We start from the raw sequence: 27236 nt of genomic DNA on the forward strand, positions 1-27236 counted from the left end.
AATACTAGCCTCTCCATTCCAATGAATATAGACATTACACATTAATGAGTTAGTGGTTGCTTTTCATTACCTTCTCATTAAAAGTCAAGCAAAAAAAGAATACTTGCACATTTTGGGGTCTTGCATTTATTTTCTTCTTGTGGTTGATTCGCAATTGTGCTTCATGTAATTATCCTATTACCCTTCAGAAAATGACGATGCTCTTGCCCCCAGAGGCAAAAGCCCAACAAAGAGGATCTATATTCTGGTGCCAGAGCCAGTTGTTGGAAATCACGTTCCAGCTCAAATTCTATCTGTTGCTTTTAGATTTTAGGGTCTCCTGTTCAATCCCCAGAAACAACATTTATTTCAAAGATTAAAAAGACACTAATTAGTTACATTAAAGTACCTGATCTAAATGTTCTGTTAAGGGATTTCCAAGTTGCTACAACAGCTTGAGACTTTATACAATGTCTAATGGGTTGTACTGTAGAATATTTTTGGTGTACTGGACTAGGGGATATAATCCTGGGATGCTGTTAGAGGGGTCTGAGATGACATGTGCTGAGGACTGGGTAGATTCAGGAAGATTTACACCAAAGAGTTAAAATCCACAGGGAAGTGGCTTTATGAGAACTGACCATCCAGGAAGCAGTAGGGGGTGGTATTTAAATAAAAGCAAGGTAAAATACCTTGTCATCTATCTTCCTTATACATCTTAATGCTATTTTGAATATTTATAGAGTGCCTAAAACCTGGTAGAGATGTTACAAATGTGTAGGGAATCTGACTTATCTAACTATGTGCAGTTATGTTTTGCAATGTCCTTGTTATAATATTTATAATTAATGTTTCAATTGAAAAGCACTTGATAATAATCAGGATTTCTTCTCTAAGAATGAGGTACTCAAGTCAAGTACTATATAGGTCTAACTGGTGAGTATAATTAAGGAAAAAAAAAACACACCTGAATTCACTGTATACATGTAAAATCTCAGGCAAACACTGAAGGATCCAAAAATCCTAGAAGCCATTATTATTACAAGTCTTTAAAATTAAATGAAATAATGAGTTGTTTTTTTCAGAGATATTCATATAAACTGTTAGGAATTCACATCTTTTGGGAAAGAAAAGTCAGTACGGGAATAGAGTTATAAGAATTTAGAAAGGATTGTAAGCCAGGGACATAAATATATAGACTATAAGATTTTTAATATTCTAGTTTACCTAAGCTGCATTTTAAGAAGATTCTGAAATGTGAAACCAGATTTTCACTTTGTGATTAAAATAATGCTAATAAGAAAGGTAGGTTTTTCTACCTCTTCAAAACATTTACTGAGTGCTACACTGAATGTCTGGGATCTTTTGAAGGAGGTCATTATTATCTTCATTACCTCCACCATTGTTTGGCAGGTAAATAGCAGGAGGGAACAAAGCTCCAACAATCACAGAAAATTGGATTAAAGATTTACTGAGCATGGCCCTGCCCATCAGAACAAGACCCAGTTTCCGCCTCAGTCAGTCTCTCCCATCAGGAAGCTTCCACAAGCTGGAATCAAGATTGTCTGGGGAAAATCAATAACCTCAGATTCTCTTCCTTCTCCATCAGAGGGCAGACAGACTGAAAATCACAATCACAGAAAACTAACCAATCTGATCACATGGACCACAGCCTTGTCTAACTCAATGAAACTATGACCCATGTCAGGTAGGGCCACCCAAGACAGACAGGTCATGGTGGAGAGATCTGACAAAACGTGGTCCACTAGAGAAGAGACTGGCAACCACTTCAGTATTCTTGCCTTGAGAACCCCATGAACAACATGAAAAGGCAAAAAGATGGGACACTGAAAGATGAACTCCCCAGGTCAGTAGGTGCCCAATATGCTACTGGAGATCAGTGGAGAACTAACTCCAGAAAGAATGAAGAGACGGAGTCAAAGCATCCCAGTTGTGGATGTGACTGGTGATGGAAGCAAGGTCCAAAGCTGTAAAGAGCAATATCGCATGGGAACCTGGAATGTTAGGTCTATGAATCAAGGAAAATTGGAAGTGGTCAAACAGGAGATGGCAAGATTGAACATCAACATTTTGGGAATCAGCGAACTAAGATGGACTGGAATGGGTGAATTTAACTCAGATGACCATTATATCTACTACTGTGGGCAAGAATCCCTTAGAAGAAATGGAGGAGCCATCATAGTCAACAAGAGAGTCTGAAACGCAGTACTTGGATGCAGTCTCAACAACGACAGAATGATCTCTGTTCGTTTCCAAGGCAAACCATTCAATATCATGGCAATCCAAGTCTATGCCCTGACCAGTGATGCTGAAGAAGCTGAAGTTGAATGGTTCTATGAAGACCTGCAAGACCTTCTAGAACTAAAACCCAAAAAAGATGTCCTTTTCATTTAGGGGACTGGAATGCAAAAGTAGGAAGTCAAGAAATACCTGGAGTAACAGGCAAATTTGTCCTTTGAGTATAGAATGAAGCAGGGCAAAGGCTAATAGAATTTTGCCAAGAGAACACACTGGTCATAGCAAATCCCTCTTCCAAACACAAGAGAAGATTCTACACTTGGACATCACCAGATGATCAACACTGAAATCAGATTGATTATATTCTTTGCAGCCAAAGATGGAGAAGCTCTATACAGTCAGCAAAAAACAGGACCAGGAACTGACTGTGGCTCAGATCATGAACTCCTTATTGCCAAATTCAGACTTAAAGTGAAGAAAGTAGAGAAAACCACTAGACCATTCAGCTATGATCTAATCAAATCCTTTACAATTATACAGTGGAAGTGAGAAATAAATTTAACGGACTAGATCTGATAGAGTGCCCAATGAACTATGGATGGAGGTTCATGACATTGTACAGGAGACAGGGTGCAAGACCATCCCCAAGAAAAACAAATGCAAAAAAGCCAAATGGCCATCTGAGGAGGTCTTACAAATAGCTGTGAAAAGAAGTGAAGTGAAAAGCAAAGGAGAAAAGGAAAGATATTCCCATTTGAATGCAGAGTTCCAAAGAATAGCAAGGAGAGATAAGAAAGCCTTCCTCAGTGATCAGTGCAAGGAAATAGAGGAAAACAATAGAATGGAAAAGACTAGAGATCTCTTCAAGAAAATTAGAGATACCAAGGGAACTATCAGGAAAAGATAGGCTCAATAAAGGACAGAAATGATATGGCCCTAACAGAAGCAGAAGATATTAAGAAGATGTGGCAAGAATACACAGAAGAACTATTTAAAAAGATGTTCATGACCCAGATAATCATGATGGTATGATCACTCACCTAGAGCCAGACATCCTAGAATGTGAAGTCAAGTGGACCTTAGAAACCATCACTACGAAAAAAAAAAAAAAAAGAAACCATCACTACGAGCAAAGCTAGTGGAGGCAATGGAATTCCAGTTGAGCTATTTCAAATCCTAAAAGATGATGCTGTGAAAATGCTGCACTCAATATGCCAGCAAATTTGGAAAACTCAGCAGTGCCCTCAAGACTGGGAAAGTTCAGTTTTCATTCAAATCCCAAAGAAAGGTAATGGCAAAGAATGCTCAAACTACTGCACAATTGCACACATCTCACATGTTAGTAAAGAAATGCTCGAAATTCTCCAAGCCAGGCTTCAACAGTACATGAACCGTGAACTTCCAGATGTTCAAGCTGATTTTAGAAAAGGCAGAGGAACCAGAGATAAAATTGCCAACATGCACTGGATCATCGAAAAAGCAAGAGCATTCCAGAAAAACATCTATTTCTGTGTTATTGACTATGCCACAGCCTTTGACTGTGTGGATCACCACAAACTGTGGAAAATTCTGAAAGAGATGGGAATGCCAGACCACCTGACCTGCCTCTTGAGAAATCTGTATGCAGGTCAGGAAGCAACAGTTAGAACTGGACATGGAACAACAGATTGGGTCCAAATAGGAAAAGGAGTACGTCAAGCCCATATATTGTCACCCTGCTTATTTAACTTATATGCAGAGTACAGCACGAGAAACCCTGGGCTGGATGAATTACAAGCTGGAATCAAGATTGTCGGGAGAAAATCAATAACCTCAGATATGCAGATGACACCACCCTTATGGCAGAAATTGAAGAGGAACTCAAGAGCCTCTTGATGAAAGTGAAAGAGCACAGTAAAAAGTTGGCTTAAAGCTTAACATTCAGAAAACTAAGATCATGGCATCTGGTCCCATCAATTCATGCCAAATAGATGGGGAAACAGTGACAGACTTTATTTTTCTGGGCTCCAAAATCACTGCAGATGGTGACTGCAGCCATGAAATTAAAAGATGCTTACTCCTTGGAAGGAAAGTTATGACTGACGTAGACAGCATATTAAAAAGCAGAGCGATTACTTTACCAACAAATGTCCATCTAGTCAAAGCAATGGTTTTTCCAGTGGTCATGTACGGATGTGAGGTTGGACTATAAAGAAAGCTGAGGGCTGAAGAATTGATGCTTTTGAACTGTGATGTTGGAGAAGACTCTTGAGAGTCCCTTGGACTGCAAGGAGATCCAACCAGTCCATCCTAAAGGAAATCAGTCCTGAATATTCATTGGAAGGACTGATGCTGAAGCTAAAGGTCCAATACTTTGGCCATCTGATATGAAAAACTGACTCATTCAAAAAGACTCTGATGCTGGGAATGATTGAAGGCAAGAGAATAAGGGGACGACAGAGGATGACATGGTTGGATGGCATCACTGACTCAATGGACATAAGTTTGAGTAAACTCTGGGAGTCGGTGATGGCCAGGGAGGCCTAGCGTGCTGCAGGCCATGGGGTCACAAAGAGTCAGACACAACTGAGCGACTGAACTGAACTGAGTAATTTTCTCTCTCTAACCATATCTAAAAGTCCTCTCCACTAGCAGCTAAAGGAAACGGGCTTGAATGAGTCTATGTGCAAAGAAGCTCACTTTCTGTGGTATTACACTTATAAATGCATGCTCTCAAGTCTTCAGTTTAAAGTCTCAAAAATTCTTGACATTGTGAGGGCATAAAAGATTTAGTTGGCTATTTTTCTTTAAGGCCTTCAACACTGAGATGAGCAAGTCTGTATAGTTTTTCCTGTGAATGTAAAAGCGTTTCATGGTGTCCACTGGGTTTTGTCAGTCAACTCGCAATAAAACAGAAGCAGCAATGGCGTGCGGGCCTCCCTGGTGGCTAGATGGTAAAGAATCTGCCTGCAGTGTGGGAGACCAGGTTCAGTCCCTGGGTTGGGAAGATCCCCTGGAGGCATGGCAACCCACTCCAGTATTCTTGCCTGAAGAATAACCATGGACAGAGGGGCCTGGCTGGCTACATACAGGCCATGGGCTCACAAAGAGCTGGACATGACCTAGCAACTAAGCGCAGCATAGCAGTGGCTTGCACACTTCATTTACCAACTAGATATAGCCTACCTAGTCCTAGTATTGCCAGGTCAACAGCCATAATACTAGCCGATGACAAAACAAGGACTGACTGTGTTTGTGACTTGGTTTTGTAAACATTCAGAGAAGTAGATTTTAAAAGTCAATCCTATTGTGAATTATCAGTACAATGAAATAGACACCAAAGGTTACTGACTATAAAGGACATATCCAGCCTACCTCCAAAGTAATGCATCATCAAAAAAATTTAAAAAGGGGGCTGAAAGAAAATACTATGGGTTTATGTACAGGTACAGAAACTAAGGCAGGCTTTCAGAACAGAAAAAAATTTTAAGGAAGAAAAAACCTCTAGAAACTTAATTTCTAGAAAGTAATTATCAAGCTGCATGGTAGCATAAAGCCCTATTGATCCAAATTTTTCTTTCTGTATGAACTCCACCGACTTGCATGACTTGGCATCAGTAAAAGCTAATGATGATTCATGTTATTAGCTTCAGCTGCCCCAGTCCCTAGGAACTCAGCTTTGACCTTTTAACAGCACTTTTCTCCCTAGCAAGAAGGATCATTCTCTAGGCGTACTTCCTAATCATCCAAAATCACCTGGAGAATGAGTTACACCTGACTGGGTGAGGGGCTGGGAAGCTAAGGAAAAAGGAAGATTCAGACTGAGGAAAGAATGTATACCATTATGTGATCTGCCCAGCAATTTGGGGGAAACCTGGAAAGTAAAATTACATATTAAGATTTTATTTACATAAAGATAAAATAGTCATAATTACAAGACATGTTAAATGTTATCAGTTGATTTTAACTTTTAGCAGCAGCCTGCCCCCTCCCCCCGCAAAAGCCCATGCAATATTTATCAATTCCTTTTTCCTTGATCAAACATTTATTGAGCTCCTAGCACTATGCTAGGCACTTAAACAGCATTCTACTGTGGTAATACAGAAGTCATTAATTTTTTAAAATTAATTTTTTAGTGTCCTTTGCTTTAAGTGGCTTCTGAGAGAAGTATTGATTTATGAAGCCTTGGAAAACTGCTTCACAAATAACCAAGAAAAACCTCTACACCTTTCCTTCCTACTCTTTCCATCCCTCACTTCTTTTCCTTCACTTGCCTAGCCTTCCCTCAACACAAGCCCCCTCATCTCCTTTCCACTTTTCTACTTGAGGCTGGATCAATGCAACATGCAGGTTCAGCATGAAAGAGAAAAGTAGATTAACTTTAGTGATTAAAGTTACAGGAAAAAAAGAAACATTGTTACAAGAGATTGGATTATTTTAGTCAAGCAAATAACCTAATTCAAGATTATAAAAATTGAAGATAATCTAAAGGGTAAAGAAAGATTTTTTTCTTCAATTTTGGTAATGGCTTGGTTTCCATAACACACACACTCATTGAAGGATTGTGTATTTTTGCAAATGTTTTGTTTCAATGATAACAATAAAGACTGTCCATACTTTAAGACTTTGTGAGATTTTGTGTCAATTAAAATTCTTATATGGCCTTCTGTATAAATCATAACTCCACCTTTATTTCAAAATACTAAACCTAGAATGGTTTCCTATGTTTATTGCTCTGTCTGTACATTGTCCTTGGATATCTTTTACATTCTCTTAGTTTCAGTGATTCCCTTTCTCTTGACAACTCCCAAGTCTCAGGAGAAAAGTATGATGAGTGGGAATAGTATAGAGCTAGGTGTTGTAATATTTGCTTGGTTTGGAGACCTGTTCCCTATTAAATTTTGATGAGTGACTTTATTGTATCCATGTGTGTTCATGGGGGTGCTGGTATAAAGTTTGTAAAAAAAAAACACACTACTTATGATGACCTGAATAGAATACAATTCCTTTCTGCTGGTTTTGTTTTCTTGTCTTGATTTTTCTTTAATCTTTTAACACAAGAAACTTACATAGTAATCTTTTAACACGAGCATGGCATCCATTGTTATAGATGTTTCAGAGTTCTAAATATGAAAAAAGAAGACTTGTGTATTTGAAGTTATCTAATTAATTACATTACTGGGTGAAATTCCTTTATTCCAGGTGCAACTGACATCCAATACTAAATGAAATGGGTTGACTCTTATTTAAATGAAGGAACCAGCCTTTAAACGTGCATATTTCAACCATATTGGAAATGGCATAGTGAAGGAATCATGAGAAAAACAGTCTCTGGATGACAACAAATAAAATGTATCTGACAAGTCAATTTACTGTAAAATTGGTTAAAAAAAAAAAGCCTCTTTGAACTTGCATTCATCTGTAGAAACAGGTATTATCAACACATATCCACAATGAACAGGGCTGTTGTGAGAATTATATTAAGTCACATTCGAAATAGGGTAATATCATTAAATTCCAATGTGCTACCTTTCTGGAAGATCTTTTCTGCAAAAAGCCCGTCATGGCTTATAGTTCCAATTATAAGTTAATCCTCACATCTGAGAAAGTCAGCTATAGGTTTACTTTGTTTTTAATCTCTATTTTACAGATAAGAAATGCTGGTAAGTTTAAGTGACTGACCTGTGATTTTTCACCCGGTCATAAGCAGAGCTGGAACTAGACTGGTTTCTTTCCTTTTTATTCAGTTTTGTGTCTGCTGACTGTAGCTTTTATTCAGAATTGATTCCAATGAAATATTCAGTTTATATTCTTGATAAATATAGATTTTTTGCATCAATTAATATAAAATTATTTTATATATATATATATATATTCAAGTTTGGGCTTCCCAGATGGCAATAGCAATAAAGAGCCCACTGGCCAATGCAAGAAACACAAGTTCGATCCCTGGGTCAGGAAGATCCACTGGAGGAGGATGTGGCAACCCACTCCAGTATTCTTTCCTGGAGAATCCCTTGGACAGAGGAGCCTGGCAGGCTGTAGTCCATAGCATCTCAGAGTCAGACATGACTGAAGCAACTTAGCACATATGCACACAAGCAAATTTCTTCCTCCTCTGACAAGTGAGTTCTCTCATCACATGGGGAGAAAAACAGACATACTTAAAAACACACACACATACAAAGAGAAATTAGCTCATTAAATACTCATATTTAAATAACACTGGACTTTCTGCCCAATATAGATGATGAAATTCACAGCCATGCATAAAACTAGCATCAGCATGCAATCTTTTCAGCTATCTTTTTTTTTTTTTACAATTTTCAATCTTCATCGATTTTAAATATTTAATGGTTTTCATTCTTAGTAAGTTGTTAATGGTGTACAGGTTTCTTTTGCTCAAAGCTGCTTATGCATAGCACTAGTGGTAGGCAATATTAGTGTTATATCTGTATGCATGTCGTTAATTTTCTTTAGCAAATTTTTTTTTACAGAGGCAATTTAATTTTTGCCTCTGTAAGAAGTTGTTTGATCATCTTAATCACTACCAAATATTATACATTAGGACCCATATATTTTCAGGATTAACTGTTGCAAAATACCAGATGTCATAGAAAAGATTACACGATATTAGAAAATACTATATTAGGCCACAGAGGGGTAGTTAGAAAAATTATGTAGATATTTGTGTGCACCTCTCTAAAAATTTTTAGCATTCTAAAGTTTGGTAGCATTTTCATATTACACATGCTTTCTTCAGTCAGCATTAAAAATTTATTTTAATTTTATCTTTTATCACAAATATTTCTAAACTGTTATGGCATTTAAATTTTACAATTTTAAGATATACTTTTTAATATTTCTAGTTATTGCAAATAACTCCCCTTTCCCCCCAGTTTGAATAAAGCATCTTTTTTTCCCTTTCTCTCCCAGACTTAAACTCCATTCCTCTACTGATTACTTCATGTAGTTAATGAGGGTGTTAATTTTAAGTTACACAGTTACAAAAAAAATTTTAAATGCTAAACAAACAACCAAAAAAGAAAACCTTCTCTAGATTAAAAATTCAAAGTGACGTGGTGCATACATGTTTTCAGGCTTAAAAATACATGTTTTCAGGCACTGTTGTTTTCTTAATCAGAGATGGTCTATCTCCCAAATTAGATTGGTCAAATGACTCATGAGGGAGTGAAAGGAGTACAAGAAACTTTGGAAGAATGGTGTTGATATGTACACATACATTTTCTATAGTACTAGAAGATGGCAACACACAAGTCTATTCTGCAATCAAATTTTCCTTAAGAGTGCTCACAAAATTTCGGCAGGGTATGTTTGAGGTATCATGGGTTACATGGAATTGTCTTGGAAGGCAAATGAAGAAAGGTGATTGTTGCAAGAAGACAAAGATCATTTAAATATAATTAGAACTAGCAGCAGCAGCATTCCGAATTCCAAATAATCAGACAACTATTTTGCTAATTTATACACAGGATTCTTGACTTTCGCAACAACTTTGTAAGATAGAGAAGGTTACTCGGAGAATGACCCACACATTAACGTCTTCCTGCAGAACTTGTCTTACTGCAACAATAATTTACTGCAATCGATTATAGACTTATTAGAACTCTGGACCTTTCGGTCGTATTTGCACTGAAGGGACTTATAATGCTGCATAAGGAAAGATCATTAATTTGGGGAGATGGTCATATGGGGAAAGTTTGCCATTTTCCCTTTTTCTTTCCTTGTTAAATAACATCATTTCTCGTGTTTGTGTCAAGCGCGCGCGCGCGCACGCACACACACACACGAGCAAAAAAGCACCCATGTAAAGCACCCATGTAATCATTCAGAAGTGATTCCCCAAAGGTTAAAAAGGGGGGGGGGGTACAAACCGTTGCCTGTTTAAAGTAGGTTTTTTTCTTGCTACCTGAGGTGTTTGTTTTGCTGGGTGAAGGTGGGGAAGTTCATTTGGAAGGAAGGTCTGGAGGCTCCCTCCACCTACAACTTTGAGAACATTTCTCCAGATGCCTCTTTCATAGCTCGGGCAATCTTCGGGGCTGATTACTGTGACAAGGAGCAGTTCGGAGGCTCAGAAGTACCACTCTTCAGATGCCAAAGCTACCAGAGGGAGAAGGACGGGGGCGCTGTCTGATGACTGTTGGCAAGATTCCTCCAAGGCGGCGACCACCTCCAGGGATGCGCTCTCTGGCGCTGCCGTTCGTGCCCACTCGGGTCCCACGGCCGGGGGACAGGGATGCCAAGACGCTGACCCTCCAAGCCGACGCTCTGGGGACTGAGTCACCCCAGCACGCCCTTTTCTGCCAAGCCACGGGCTCCGGACCGTCAAAAAACACGCCAGGCCCACCCCAGTGGGCCGGGTCGTCCGGCCGCACCTAAGGCTCGCCAGCCAGGAGTCCCGCCGCGCGCGCCTCCCTCGCCTCCCCCATCCCAAACGCGAGGAGCCTCGCCGCCTCTCCCGGAAACGAGCCTGCTGAGCAAAGGCGGAGGAAAACCTTGGGCCTTCCGCTCTGATTGGTCTCCCCCCGCCGTGCGGGGCGAGGCAGCGATTGGCTACCGAGCGTTGTCAGTCGCCGAGGCCAGAGCCTTCGCCGGGGAAGCGCAGCCGGGCTCCGGTGCTCCGGCTGCTGCCGCGGCTGCTCTAGCCGGTGCAGCTGGGCGAGCTCGCGCGGGCGCCACCGCCTCCGCTGCTGCCCACCCCGCCGCGCCGCAGGCGCTGGCGGTCCTGCAGGCGGACGCCGGGGAGGGGCGGCCGAGAGAACGGAGCACCAGGAGGCGGAGGCGGCGGCGGCGGCGAAGTGATGCTGCCGTTGGGGATGGGGCAGCAGCAGCGGAGCAGCAGCATCTACGGGACCCCGGCTGCAGCGTCCCTGTGGCCCGCGGGCCAGCCAGACGGCGGGAGACAACGCGCCCCACGGGTAAGGTCTGGCCCGGCAGTGCGCGCGCCGCCCCCGGGATCACTGGTGTTATCTTTGGGGGTTTCGGGGCTCATTGTTCCGGGCGCATTCAGACAAAGGTGTTTGGGACCCGGGCAGCGAGTCCGGACGCGCGGCTAGGCTGATGATCTCCCGGGTGCCACTCCTGCTTGTGCGTTTTCCCCTCTGCGCCGGCTGACTTTGATAGCGCGGGGATGGCATTGTGTGTGCATTTGCGTGTGTGAGCGCGCGGTTTAGGGCACTTTGCGGGGAGCTACGTCCTTCAGGGCTCCTGGCTGGGATAGAGTGAATTGGATGCACTTGGCTCCGCTGGAGGGAGAGCGCACGAGAACGCACGGGGAAAGTCCTCAGTGGCTCCTTTAAGAGCCTGGCAAATTGAAGTTTATTGCCTTGATGAAAAGAGGGAACTGTCAGTGCGCCAGGGGACAGGCACATTCACCGAGGCTCCCCAAAGTCCCACTTTGCGCCGGGGACTTTGGAGGGGAGGAGATGAGAGAGGAAAGCAGAGGTTGGTCCGCTTCGCTGGAAAAAAGGATGACGGAGAGGGGGAGAGGAACGAGGTCTGGGGAATGGAGCTAGGCTTGGAGAGTGGCGACTTTTTTTGTGTCGGACGCCCCACGTAGGAAGCTCGCTACACTTTTCGGGGATGCAGATTTGGGGAGGGAGAGAGTCCAGCTTTGAGGGGCTGATTGAGGGTTCCTGGCCCGCGCCGGCGTGGGGCACGCGTGTCACTGGAACGGGGCGGGGCTCGAGTGCGGGTTCAGGAGGGGCCCCTACCTCATCAAGCTCCCTTGGTAGATACCTTCGGGATCCGGACACGGCTCGGCGCGCGCGTGGCCGCTGCGAACTGTAGGGTGGCTCCGCCCTCGGAGAAAGTTCCAGCCCGCTGAGGTCTGGGCAAGTAGACCTAAGGCAGGTTAACCTCCCAAGTGTAACCGGGGTTAGGTAGCCAGCTTCCTCCAGTACCTACACTTTTTAAAAAAAATTTTATTTTATATATTAGATTAGCTTATTTTGTAAAGCCACTGGGAGTTCCACCCGCGATGTAAACCTTTCCGCAGTAGGCTGTTTTTTGTTTTTTGTTTTTTTTTTTCCCGTTGCTGCAAATGGATGATGCTACCGGGCTAAGTCCAAATCTCCGGAGCTCAGGGTAGGGGTTTCTCTCTCTCTCCAGGACGCACAAAGTTATTCCTGGCGATTGCTTTGTACGTGGTCTTTTGTCTCCTAGGAGTCTTTGCTTGGAAAGTTCTTGAAATACCTCGGCACTGACAAACTGGCCCTGCTTGGCACAGATGGAGAGGCTGTGGTCCTTTACCGAAGCGAATGAACTGTAGCGGCGACTGGGAGTGGAGAGGGCAGCCCCCTTCTTAGCAGCTAGAACCTTTGGAAAACATTTAAAAATTAGCTCAGTACAGGGAGCCGGTTATTAAGCTGAGAATAGCACTTCCCCAGCTATGTAGATCCTTAATCCCTTTCACTGGAGGAATATTTTGCCCCTTAATACAACGCAGCAAAACACAACAAAAATAAAACCCAAACCCCAGCGGCGGAAATGACTTTGGCGGGACTCATTTCTGATTTGGCAAAGCTTAAAAAAAAAAAAAGTAAAAACACCTCATAGAAATGCTGTAGAAAAATCAGAAGGGAGCTGTCCAAAATGTCAGCATTTTTTACAAGTTGTTTTTTTTTTTTTAAGATTACTCCCCCCCCCCCAATTTAGAAATTTAAAATAATTATGAAGGAGATGAATAATTTACTGGTGAAGTAGGAATGATGTTAATTTTGTGTCTGAGAATGGTTACACATTTTTTTTTCATCACTTAATGCATGAACTGTGAATGGAATTTTTCGTTCTATTTTACTTGATCATTTATAATTGCATTTGGGTTAGTACAAAATTGGTAGCAAGTATTTTCCCCTTAGTAGTCATCACATCTGGTTTAAAAGGCTAGTTTTTAGATATCATTAAAGAGTATAGCTTGTGACTGTTACATTTCAATACAAAATTTACCTGTTGCCAGGTGAGTACTATAATATTACAATATTTGGTTGTAACTTTTAGGATTTTATTAAGATGATTAAACACAATAAACGGGTTGTTGCATTACTAATCAATAGTTTTAGAATAAGCTTAAAACCACTTACTAAAAGCATCCAGTTATCAAAGTGGAACTTTTAAGGAAATTTTCAAATACTTGGCTAAGGAAATTTTCAAATACTTGGTTTTTCATTTTGCAAACAAAGAACATCTTGTAAATCCACTGTATTATATATTGGGGCAAGTCATAACTTTCTAAGCAGAAACAGAGCTTTTGTATTCATTTTAAGGGGTTTTGAGTTTTTTGGGGGGAGGGAACAGACTTTTATTTGGGAGTATTTTTCAGGTAATTACAGTTTCAAAACCACCATACAAAAATGTAACAAAGTGCAGAGAAATATGTCAATGAGCAGAAATATTAGGATAAAGCAGCAGTGTCTATGTGTCAGTGAGGGTAACCACTCAGGGAGTGTGTGGGAAGGGGGGCACTCAGGTTTAGGGGAGGTAACAGATAAAGTTAGCAACTTAAGTTTATACAAGCAATTCAAGTTCTACCTATTCTGCAAATTCACTTTAGCTTTGACTTGTTTTGCTGAAGGGCAGCCCATGAACTCAGATTGCCGTATTTTCTAGATGGAATTTAGTAACTCAAATAAATGTCAAGTTGTCAAGACTCCAGGCCACCACATTCACTTTCTGACCTATACTGGATTTTAATTTCAATACTGCATAACTTTTGTAAAAAGATCACATTTACTGTGAATAGCAATACAATAAACACCATGATCTTCTTGAAACATAATTAGTCAAGTAGTCATGATTAATTTTTATTAATTGTTAAATAAGACTGGTTTATTTTAATTAATAGTAATTTATATGCATTTAATTAATGGTGAAATAATTTTATTTTTTGAAAACTAACATGTTTCAGGGAATTAAAAACCTCAAGCAGTTCAGTAAATCTGAAATTCATTTGCATTCTCTCTCGTAGTCTCTCTTTCACACACACACACACACACACACACACACAGTAAATCTGACAGTAAATCTGAAATTCATTTGCATTCTCTCTCGTAGTCTCTCTCTTACACACACACACACACACACACACACGAAAGGCTCTTAGGAAAACTGTAACCACTCCTGAATTTCAAACAAATTCACCAACCCATCCTAAGTGATGAATATACTTCATAAGGCATAATTCTCATCCTTTTGGGTACTATCTTACTGATTGATAATGATACAAGTAAACTGTAACAAATTGAACTGTGTTCCAGCTGTGTGCAAAACATTGTTCTAGTTGGCTTTGACTATATTAGGGAGTAAATCAAAGACCCTTGCCCTCATAAAGCTTATATTTTCTGGTAAAATAGATCATAAAAAACATAAGTAGGTAACTTACTTTCTATATATTTTGTAACTTATTTATACATGTATATAAATGATTTATCGCCTACCAGCCTACCCACTGTCCATGGCTCAGACTCTTTCCATCTCATTTTGTCTTCAGTCAATACACATCTACCCACACACCCACACAGATATACTCACAGCAATCTAAGAACAGAAAAGCGATCATGGTGAATATCTGATACCTGTTACTTCTGAAGCTGTGTAACTGAAAACACTGCATATGATGATAGTTAAAGATGATTTAAAGATGGTTTAAGACAATTTGGAGAAGGAAATGGCACCCCACTCCAGTACTCTTGCCTGGAAAATTCCATGGACGGAGGAGCCTGGCAGGCTATAGTCCATGGGGTCGTGAAGAGTCGGACAGGACTGAGCAACTTCACTTAAGACAATTTAAAAACCTTTAAAGATGGTTAACAGTTTAAAGATGATTAAGCAAAATATGACAGGATATCTGCCCTTAAAAATTCTTTAGAATCAAATAATATTTTTTCAGAGGAACTGAAGTGGGAAATACTATCTTTTAACATATTGCATTCAAACTGACAACATTTTAAAGGGTGTTTATGACTATCCACGGTCCATCTACATAACCTCATTTAAAGGAGATGAGTGAATTAGAAGTAGAAATAAAGCACCCAGATACATAATTTTAATGAGAAACGTTCTACTTCTTCCACATTGAAAGTGATGTATTCATATACCTCTGTGAAAGTCAGTCAGAACCCTTAGAGTTTGAGGTCAAAGTTCTCCTAAAGTTTGTGCATCCTCCCCCCCCAAAAAAAAAACCTCACAATCTGATCATCTAATAATAAATGACAAAACACTTCAAAAATATAAAAATTAGTTTGTCTTTAATTCAAAATTGATTTGGTTATCCAGTCAGTCCAATTACAGATAAAACCTTGCAGTATTTTCTCTGCTCTTGCACATGAAAGTGTGCAATTACGATTTCAGTTTCACTGTCTGTGCTTTTTTTTTCATGTTTTTTGTTTCATTATTTTCTTTAGAGTCTTTAGCTTACATCTCAAAATAAATGTGTGTGTGTTTACCTTCATGTAAAGAATGGGCCCTAGCTTGACTTTCAAAAGTTAGTTTGTGAACAGTATTTTTATATTAGAGGAAAACTGAAATTGTAGTCTCAAGAAGCCACATTACATAATGAATTAATACCATCTTATTCACAAGTTTTATTATGACCATATATTAGTGCAGGGCAACAATATTAATAATGGTCATTTCTGAATTGATTTCCATCATTCAAGGAAAATCTTTGAGATTACTGCTCTGCAATTCATTTTTAGGAGATGAGGAAATGTCTTCTGATACTGCCGTTTCAGTATATGCCCAGTGTCAAAAATCCACGTACCACCCACGTAAGCCTTTACCTTTTATTGCCTGGCTTTTCTCCATTTTGCCCAAATACAAAACTTTAGAAAAACAGTGTTTTAAAAATGCAAGTAAAGCAACCAACAGTTATTGTACCTAGTACACAAAGTCAGCTCTGGCTGATTATGAAACAGATGAAAACTTACCAGAAGTCAGGTATTTAGACCCAGGAAAAACTCAGGTCATTAGTCTAACATCCCCTATGTGTAAGAAAGAACTTCAGGGAGTTAATAATTGCCCAAGGTCAACTAAAAGTAGAGCCAGGTTTAGAAACATTGTTTGTCAACTACTAAGTATGCAAGTTGACTCCATGTCTGTTGCCCATTATACAGCCTTGCATTTATAATGTAGTAACATCAGATTGGTTTATTTTTCTCCCTCAGTTCTTATAGCAACACAAATTTGGAACAGTGGACTAAAGGGTTTAAAACAACAGACAAGTTACAGCTGATGCAGGAGACATAAGAGATATGGGTTTGATCCCTGGGTCAGGAAGATACCCTGGAGGAGGGCATGCAACCCACTCCAGTATTCTTGCCTGGAGCATCCCATGGACAAAGGAGCTGGGGGGCTACAGTTCATTGGGTTGCACAGAGTCGGACACGGCTAAAGGGACTTAGCTCGGGTCACACTCCTCCTCCTGGTTGTGCCCTGTGCAAAATAGGGCTTGTACCCACCACCAATCAAGAAAGGGAATGCAAATAGGTATATATCCAAGGCCAGTTGCAAGTTACAGAACTGTTGTATTTGTCTTCCCATAATTCAGTCTGTTATTATCAAATGTATATATGTATAGAATATTTCTGAGCCCTTGATTGGCTCCTAGCTATCTGGGATTCCTTGAGGAAGCCCCTGTGGTTAGTTTGTATCCACTTGTGTGCCTAAGTTGCCTGTGCAGGAGTTGGAAAAGCCCCTGTCGTTATTTTGTAGAGTATCTGTGAGCTCTCCTGGATGTGTCTAATACGGGGTTTAGAGATCAGCTTGCAACCTTTTTGCTAAGCCACCCATCCTTGCTCATACCTAACTTCCTACCTAACGGTAATGTAACCAGAAATGACTACATCTACCAATTTGTACATCTGAATATTTTCTAATAATATCTGAAATAATATATCACAATATTATGTTGGATCAAAGAAATGAAAAATTGGGAGGCATTTAGAAGTGTCATCTAAGATTTATAGGGCTAGAGGTGTGTCTGCATGTAAAATATTTGTATTTAATACAGTCATTTTGTCTACAGATTCCTTTAAAATATTTACCAGTATTTCTAAAACAGGATTTCTTTCTTCCAGAGATCTATAGACTTTAAAGTGATCAATAGGTGAATTCGGGGACTTCAGGAGATAACCATGGTTTGCAAGTTTTTTTCCATTCATGAATGTTCCAGATTAAGGGAAAATGGTTAAGAAAACCTTAAAAGCTACTGTTCTAAGTTAGCGTAAATGGAAAGAGAACACAGCAGAGGGAGGGAACATGTGTGGATAAGGAGAGGATTTTAAAGGACTAGTACCTCTCTTATTACTCAAGGAAAAGGGGAAAAAGAAAAAAAAACAAAAAACCCTGTTGCTACATTTTATCGGAAAACAACCAGGGCAGTGGTTTGAAGAGACACTGTGTTGCAAATTTCTAAGATGCAGATTTGCAGCTGATCAGATGGCCTGTTACTGATACACTGCACTTGGTTCTGAGTTTCTGCAGTTAGCATTTTGTTTCTTCTTTGACTAAGAAATGTTTTCATGACCTATATAGATGACATCAGAGCTGAATCAATTCCTCACTGAACAACAGAATTTGTGGGTGACTTCACTAGGGCCCTAGTACTCAAAGACGATTTCCAGAGGTATAGTTGGGTTGGATACAATTGGCTATACATTTAAGTGCTACTAGACAAGAATTGCACTAAATGTGCACGTTTGCACTGTGACTGCATGGATATATGAACTAATATAACCTCCCTCCATTGCTGGTGAGTTCTCACCACAGTCTATCACTTCTTTATTTCTATGTCTATTAAATGACAATAGCATTGCTGATTACTTGAATTGCGATATTTGAGGAGTTAGATGAATTGAATGTGAGTAATACATATTGATTTCTCTGAGTGAACACAGCCTTTTAATTACAGACAGGAGAAGTGCTATATTTGATAAGCAAGACTAAAAAATAATGAACTACACTGATAAAGTCATTTTAAGTGGTGATTTTGGCCTAATTCTTTATTCGAAGAAAAAGATGATCTTTAGTTTCTAACCATGCTGATTAAAATTTAAAAAAAAATAGGCCAATCCTGAAATGTCTTGAAGGCAGCTGAAGTAGTCTTTTTTTTTTTTTCTCCATCTTTATTGGTTTCTTCTCTCTGTCCCTTTGTCTGTCTCGACAGATAGATATTTTATATTCTAAATGTTGCAAGGAGTTATTTCAGAACTGCCTGAAATTTTCTACTGACTTTTTGTTATAGTAAGTCAAGACTCAGAGGAAATTAAAACTCAAACCTTTACTGGTGGATATTGACAAGAAATGAGAAAAGGTAGAGGGTTTTCTAAAATAGAAATATTGAATGTGTATGTGTGTGTATATACACACGTACATATGTAGACAATCCAAATTAAAATACAAAGAGATTGTTGTGAAATTTAGAGATGTGAAAGTTCACACAGAATAGCAAATACGTTTTTTTGAATATTGAAAAAATTTTATTTGGCTGTGACAAGTCTTAGTTGTAGCACTTGGGGTCTTTAGTTGTGGCATGAGAACTTCTACCAGTGGCGTGTGGAATCTAGTTCCTGGACCGGGGATTAAACCTAGGCCCCTGCATTGGAAGCATAGAGTTCTAGCCACTGAACCACCAGGGAAGTCCCAGGAAGTAAGTTTTAATTGCAAAAGAATGTTTAAATTAAAAAAAATGCACAACATTGAGACAAAGTTGCACTGTCAACTAATGATATTAAAAAATGGCTGTAATTAACACAGTATATTAACATGCAGACAGACCTGAAGAAGAAATGAAAAGAACCTCAATATACAAACTCTAAAAATACGGAAAATAAAGCATGCTGCTGCTGCTGCTGCTGCTAAGTCACTTCAGTCGTGTCCGACTCTGTGCAACCCCATAGACAGCAGCCCACCAGGCTCCCCCGTCCCTGGGATTCTCCAGGCAAGAACACTGGAGTGGGTTGCCAGTTCCTTCTCCAATGCGTGAAAGTGAAGTCACTCAGTCGTGTCCGACTCTCAGCGACCCCATGGACTGTACCCTACTACACTCCTCTGTCCATGGGATTTTCCAGGCAAGAGTACTGGAGTGGGGTGCCATTGCCTTCTCCGAAAATAAAGCATAATATGCAATAATCACAAATCTGTCTGAAAACAAAAAATGATCAATATGTGGTTCTGGGAAAATTGAGTAATTATTTGCAAAAAAGGTACACTCTGTATGTCACGTTGCATTTCGAAATAAATGTCAGATGAAGAAACTCTAAATCAAGTTAGAAGAAAATAGACTTCATAAACACAGTATAATGGAAAAAATATACAGATTTGACCTCATAAATTTTAACAGACTTAAAAGTGCCATAAGTGAGTCAAGAGAATATTTTTAGCACATTATGAATAACAGTTTAATGTTACTCTTAATAATAACCTTTCAGTGTTTTTCTATTAAAGGACTTACCTCAAAATATTGTGATTCACAGCTTATATCCATCTTACTCACTAGATTGAAAAACCTCTTAGAGAAAGTGATTATCATCATTTTATCCCTAGTGCTTCCAATATAATCAGGGACAATAGACATTGTCATTGACTACTAAGAGTTTTCCAAGTATACCAACAGAAAAATGAACTAAGAAATAAATTGATAATCTATAAAAGTTGGACATATTTAAGACCAATAAGCATCTAAAATTTTAATGATAAAAAGTAAAGGAAAAAAATTAGATACATTTTTTAGCTTATCAAAGTAGCAAAGACTGTAAGTGAAGGTTGATTCATTTACAGATTTGATGGACATGAAGATGGGGCAAACTGCAGATTCCCCTAAATTTTTGGTAAGGCTTTTCATTGGTGTTTACAGAAGTCTTTTGTTGCATGCTACAGAAATTAATTATGACTAACTTAAGGAATAAGATCCACAACGAAAAGAAGGTATTTTGTAACTTATAGAATCAAAAGGAGAGGAAATACAGTAGCTGCGGAGACAATGGGAGAAACTGCTGAAACCTTTGCCAGGAACTGTCCCTGGGATGAATCAGCATCAGTCCTTTTCTGTCCATGTGTCAGTTTGCTCCAAGCCCAAATTCCTGGAACGAGAAACATGACTGACCTAGCTCAAGTTTCATACCTATGCTTTACTCAGCAGGTCAGCGGACACCTTGATTGCCCTGCTGTCAAGACCACATTCAAAAGAAAATCAAGGGACTCTTAACTGAGGAGCTGGTTGTATAAAAACAACAGGTATCCACAGTGTGTGTATCAAAAGCCCTAAAGATATCGGCTTTGTTTCAGTAATACCACTTCTAGCAGTTAATTCCATGTAATTAGAAATAACACACAGTTTCATTAAAATGCCATTTGTAGTAGTTTGGTAGTAAAATATAATCGACTTGGCCAATAACATCAGAGTAATGAAATTATGGCATATATTATTAAATTATGGTTTTGAAAGCCTGGTAATAACATTGGAAAATGCTGATGAAATCATAGTGGAAAAGAATACAAAATTTAATATGAAGGAGAAACTTGCATTCACATATACAAAAAGGCTTAAATATTAATGTTTGTTTTAGGGGGTATTAAGATTATGGGAATTTTGTGTTTAAGCCTATGAAAATAGTTTTGGCAGGAACAAGCACTACTTCAATAATCATATGAAAATCAATACTAAAACAAAAAGACAAAAAAATAACTGGAGAAATGACAGTGGCTTTGAGCTTCTTGACAGCTGTATTGGAAGCAAAACATTGGACTGATATTCTTAATTTTGGAAGGAAAGGAGCTTTGTATAATACAACATTCCCTTTCCCACATTAAGTTAGTTACTGTATCAAGTGAAATTTGGCTAGATTCCTATCTGAGTGACTTTTCAGGAGCCATCATAGACTTTGCTTTTTAAATCTTTAGCTCAGTGTAATAGAATTTAAGATGTGTTCTCATTTTATGATTCAAATGAAGAATTCTTACTAGCATAGGAAGGTAGAATAAAAATAATTACTTTTATTGATACGTATATTTCATTGTTTACCTTGCTCATTCCTATAAGCTCATGCTTAAATTGAGACATTACATCTTAAGATAAACTATAGTTTGGCTTGGTTGTTTATTCAATAAAATTAAAGATACTATACAATTTGATGGTAATAAAGCAGAAACCCATGCTTCCTTATATAAATCAGCAAGCATAGCTGAATATTTTGAATATTATTTTCCTCTTGTTCATACCTACAGCTCAGAAATTATAATTTCCAAAGAAGAACAAAGGGGTCTGGATATAATAATGGGTGGAATTTTCCTAGAAGAGCAATGTGTTTCTATTGTCATACATTTTTCCCCTGGCAGTTTACTGTGGTGTATTGGTGGAGCTTTAAAGTATGGGATGATCTTGTGAATTATACTTGAACAAATAATACAATTACTGGAAAAGAACAGAAGAAAAAGAAAATTGGTTGATGTTTGGTTTCCTCTAATAATCACTGCTGCCTTGTAGCTCATGGGGATGGGCAGTCTAGCAGCTGGTACCCTTCCAGGGCACAGGCTAGGATCATTTCGTTGTCATTTTCCTTTGTTAATGTATGTACTTTTTGAATGGATAGTACACATATGGCAGAAAACACATGGTAAAAATTCTCCGTTTCATATCCCTTCTCCATACACCCAGGATTCATCTTTCCCAAAGAGGTGATTACTCTTACTAGTTTCTTGGTGTCTTTTCAGAGCTTGCCTAGTGCATGCAAACGAACACTAAGTTTTCCAACGTTTTCTTTTTTCTTCCAACTCTTATACAGACGCTAACATTGTTGTGTGTGTGTGTATATGTGTTATGCTTCCTGCTTTTTAAGCTCAGCAATGTTGGAAGGACTGTCAGAGTTGATCGTTTCTTCATTCATTTTTAAACTTCATGGTATTACATTTGTTGAAAGTTTACCGTAATTTATTATCGGACAGTCGCCTCCTGATGAACGATTGTGGTTTTCAGATCTTTTAGCCAATGCAACCAATACTGTCATGCAAAATCTTGTAAGCATTATTTCATATGTGCAAGAACCTTTAAGACATAGAAGTGGAGTCTCTGGATTAAAATGCATGTTTATTTATTTACTTTGAAAATATATGGGTCTTTGTTTATTTTACATTTGATTATTTTGCTTTCCTTATTTTTTGTCCCATGATTAATAGTGCTGAATTGAACTGGACCAAAAATGAGGATTCATGAAATTTTCCTAGAGACCCCTCACCCAGGTTTGCCACGATCTACCAGTGTGTTTATGCAATTTACTGTGAGCTTACTTGCTTGCTGATCTTCCAGCATCTGCTCAACCATCTTGACCACAATAATAGTCACTAGAATAGGCAGACTTTGTAAAGTTATTCCTTAATTTCAGAGAATCTCCTTTCCTATCCTTTGGTCTACTAGACTAAGCCAATTATATGAGCAATGGGAGGACTTGTTCTTCATCTACTAAATGATACTATTAAAAATAATCATGTCCTGAGTTGGCAAGGATGCAGTGAATCTGGTGCTTTCAGAAACTGTTGCAGTTAAGATTGGCACAGCCCTTTTGAAAAGCAGTTTGGCAGTATATTGGGGTAAAAACTATAAAAATACTCATATTGTCTTACCCACTAATATTACTTCTGGGAATCTCTCCTAAGAAAATAGTATAAAATATGGAAAAGGCCATATATTTGAAGATGTTGATGGATATATTTTGTGAAATAAAAAACTCAGAAGCAACTCAAATGCCCAATAATACCCTTAGACACGTGTATTTGAGGATAATATATAATCATTAAAAGTAAATATGAGGATTATAATAAAAATGCCTATGCTATAATGTTTCTTGGATAAAACAGGGTACAGACTTATATACAGGTTCAACCATAGCTAGATAAAAACCTACGCCTGTGAATATTAAAATGATGAATGTATTACAAAATGATGGGAAAAGTGGTGATCCCTTAGTTAACTTTTTAATCTCCATTTTTCTGGAATGTTTTACCACATTTTACATTTAAAATGGAAACACACTAGATTTCCCCTTTTCTTTTTAATATTTTGTATTGAATATGAGCTACGGCTTCTGATGATTCTTTGCTGCTCCACAGATACGAGATTTTTCATCCTCTGTTTTTTGTACAGGTGACTTAGTGCTTACCATCTTCAGAGGTTCTTGGCTCAATCCCGTCTGTGTATCAAAAGACATCTTACTCAGCTTTCTTTCACTCATTCTCATGGTAGGTAATTTTTTTCTTAGGCGACAAATTCAAATATTTTAAACGGTACTGAATTTGCTTTTTATTTCTTTTTAGATTTAACCTCCTACAATGCTCTCCTGTACTCTCTAAGCTCTCACCGTGTTGATCTTTTTCTGTCTCAGACACTCTAGGCCAAATCAGACTGTCTCCTCATTTTTATTAAATTTTAAATATCTCATTAAAATATACTTAGGGAAAGCTAATAACACAGCACATGTATCATGCTATCAATGTACTTACCCGGTGAAATAGATGGACATTAGGTAAGATTGCCCATGATAGTTGTATATTTTTATGAAAAAGCAAATGACTGTAGTGAGAAAAATACCCTTTTTATGGTATGAGTTAATTTGTTACATATGAGTACATTTGTACATATGAGTTAATTTTTTAACTTGCAGTGAATTATTAAAGAACAGCATGAAGTATGCATTTTACCCCACTAACTCCTTGGGAAATGAATGTAGTGGCATTATCTCTCTTTATTGAAATCAGTTTTATTGTAGCCTATCATGTTATCTTTGCCCAGTTGATTATCACGTTATCTTCAAAGTGTTCAGCTCACAGTTAATTTCAAAGAGACAGCAATGAGAAGAATGTCATCTCATGTTGGAAGCACTATATTTTACATTTCCATCTACTTATCTTTCCTGTCAAGAGAAATGATTTTGAATATCTTAATAGTAACGATGTTAATTTCTGAGACAATGCACCGGTGACTAGATAGGATCATTTTGAAGCCACAGTGGAAGGCAGTGGTGTAGCTGTCTAAAGGATTTGCTTTGGTCAAGTCCCCTAAGTGGTCTGTCAGGACTGTCATCTGAGATTGGGTCAGATGTTAAAGAATCTGTTTCACTACAGTTCAGTTCATTCACTCAGTCATGTCCCAACTCTTTGCAACCCCATGGACTGCAGCACTCCAGGCCTCCCTGTCCATCATCAACTCCCAGAGTTTACTCAAACTCATGTCCATTGAGTCGAAGATGCCTTCCAGCCATCTCATCCTCTGTGGTCCCCTTCTCCTTCAATCTTTCCCAGCATCAGGGTCTTTTCAAATGAGTCAGTTCTTCATGTCAGGTGGCCAAAGTATTGGAGTTTCAGCTTCAGCATCAGTCCTTCCAATGAATATTCAGGACTGATTTCCTTTAGGATGGACTGGTTGGATCTCCTTGCAGTCCAAGTGACTCTCAAGAGTCTTCTCCAACACCACAGATCAAAAGCATTGATTCTTCAGTGTTCAGCTTTCTTTATAATCAAACTCTCACATCCATACGTGACCATTGGAAAAACCATAGCTTTGACTAGATGGACCTTTGTTGGCAAAGTAATGTCTCTGCTTTTTAATATGATGCCTAGGTTGGTCATAACTTTTCTTCCAAGGAGCAAGTGTCTCTTAATTTCATGGCTGCAATCACCATCTGCAATGATTTTGGAGCCCCCCAAAATAAAGTCTGTCATTCTTTTCACTGCTTCCCCATCTATTTGACATGAATTGATAGGGCCAGATGCCATGATCTTAGTTTTCTGAATGCTGAGTTTTAAGGCAACTTTTTCACTGTGCTCTTTCACTTTCATCAAGTGGCTCTTTAGTTCTTCTTCACTTTCTGCCATAAGGGTCGTGTCATCTGCGTATCTGAGGTTACTGATATTTCTCTGGGCAATCTTGATTCCAGCTTGTGCTTCCTCCAGCCCAGCATTTCTCATGATGTACTCTGCATGTAAGTTAAATAAGCAGGGTGACAATATACAGCCTTGACATACTCCTTTCCCTATTTGGAACCAGTCTGTTGTTCCATGTCTGGTTCTAACTGTTGCTTCTTGACCTGCATACAGATTTCTCAAGAGGCAGGTCAGGTGGTCTGGTATTCCCATCTCTTTCAGAATTTTCCAGTTTGCTGTCATCCACACAGTCAAAGGCTTTGGCATAGTCAATAAAGCAGAAGTAGATGTTTTTCTGGAACTCTCTGGCTTTTTCGATGATCCAGCGGATGTGGCAATTTGATCTTTGGTTTCTCCTCCTTTTCTAAATCCAGCTTGAACATCTGGAAGTTCACGGTTCACATACAGTTGAAGCCTGGCTGGGAGAATTTTGAGATTACTGGCATGTGAAATGTGTGCAATTGTGTGGTGGTTTCAGCATTCTTTGGCATTGCCTTTCTTTGCGATTGGAATGAAAACTGACCTTTTCCAGTCCTGTGACCACTGCTGAATTTTCCAAATTCCTGGCATATTGAGTGCGGCACTTTCACAGCATCATCTTTTAGGATTTGAAATAGCTCAACTGGAATTCCATTGCCTCCACTAGCTTTGTTCTTAGTGATACTTCCCAAGGCCCACTTGACTTCACATTCCAGGTTGTCTGGCTCTAGGTGAGTGATCACACCATTGTGATTATCTGGGTCGTGCAGCTCTTTTTGTATAGTTCTCTGTATTCTTGCCACCCTTGTTAATATCTTCTGCTTCTGTTAGGTCCATACCATTTCTGTCCTTTATTATGCCCATCTTTGCATGAAATATTCCCTTGGTATCTCTAATTTTCTTGAAGAGATCTCTCGTCTTTCCCATTCTGTTGTTTTCCTCTATTTCTTTGCATTGCTCACTGAGGAAGGCTTTCTTATCTCTCCTTGCTATTCTTTGGAACTCTGCATTCAAATGGGTATATCTTTCCTTTTCTCTTTTGCCTTTTGCTTCTCTTCTTTTCACAGCTGTTATACATTGATATGAATCAGCCATAGATTTACACGTATTCCCCATCCCGATTCCCCCTCCCACCTCCCTCTCCACCCGATTCCTCTGTGTCTTCCCAGTGCACCAGGCCCGAGCACTTGTCTCATGCATCCCACCTGGGCTGGGGATCTGTTTCACCATAGATAGTATACATGCTGTTCTTTTGAAATATCCCATCCTCACATTCTCCCACAGAGTTCAATAGTCTGTTCTGTATTTCTGTGTCTCTTTTTCTGTTTTGCATATAGGGTTATCGTTACCATCTTTCTAAATTCCAAGAAGACATACAGATGGCTAACAAACACATGAAAAGATGCTCAACATCACTCATTATTAGAGAAATGCAAATCAAAACCACAATGAGGTACCATTACACTCCAGTCAGGATGGCTGCTATCCAAAAGTCTACAAGCAATAAATGCTGGAGAGGGTGTGGAGAAAAGGGAACCCTCTTACACTGTTGGTGGGAATGCAAGCTAGTACAGCCACTATGGAAAACAGTGTGGAGATTTCTTAAAAAACTGGAAATAGAACTGCCATCCTTTTTTTAATCTTCCTAGTTAAACTGAGATATTTTACTCTTACCTATTCCAAAGTCCTCTCCACCCCCACAGTTGGTAGTTTAACAAAATTTTGCATATCTTCCTTAAAAAGATCTTCAAATATTTATACTACTGTATTTAAAATTGATATCAAACAAGGACCTACCAAATGGCACAGGGAACTCTGCTGAATATTTTTTAATAACCTAAACTGAAAAAGAATTTGTGTAAAGTAATTAGCCTCCAACTAATAAAAATAAATGAAAAAGAATTTGAAAAAGAATAGATGCATGTATAATCAAATCACTTTGCTATACACCTGGGACTAAGACAGCATTGTTAACCAACTATACTCCAATATATATTAAAAAAAAGTCCTTCAGCAACTTCTCAAGCTGTAAAAACATATCCATTTAAATGTCTATCCCATGATTAGGAGTTGGGATGATATGATGAAATTTGAAAATGAAGTTAAAATAT

At 39.0% G+C, this 27236-nt stretch overlaps 1 protein-coding gene across 4 annotated transcripts in view; it reads left to right on the forward strand.

Annotated features, from left to right (window-relative positions):
• Positions 1–10822: 10822 nt before the first annotated feature.
• Positions 10823–27236, forward strand: part of B3GALT1 (beta-1,3-galactosyltransferase 1) — a 606250-nt gene continuing 589836 nt past the window's right edge. For all 4 annotated transcript variants that reach the window (XM_043488138.1, XM_043488137.1, XM_043488136.1 and 1 more), the window contains exon 1: positions 10823–11156. The gene's annotated coding sequence lies outside the window, so the exon portion shown is untranslated. The remainder of the gene's footprint in view (positions 11157–27236) is intronic.

Source organism: Cervus canadensis, chromosome 15 (genome assembly GCF_019320065.1).
Source record: "Cervus canadensis isolate Bull #8, Minnesota chromosome 15, ASM1932006v1, whole genome shotgun sequence".
Classification (NCBI taxonomy): Eukaryota; Metazoa; Chordata; class Mammalia; order Artiodactyla; family Cervidae; genus Cervus; species Cervus canadensis.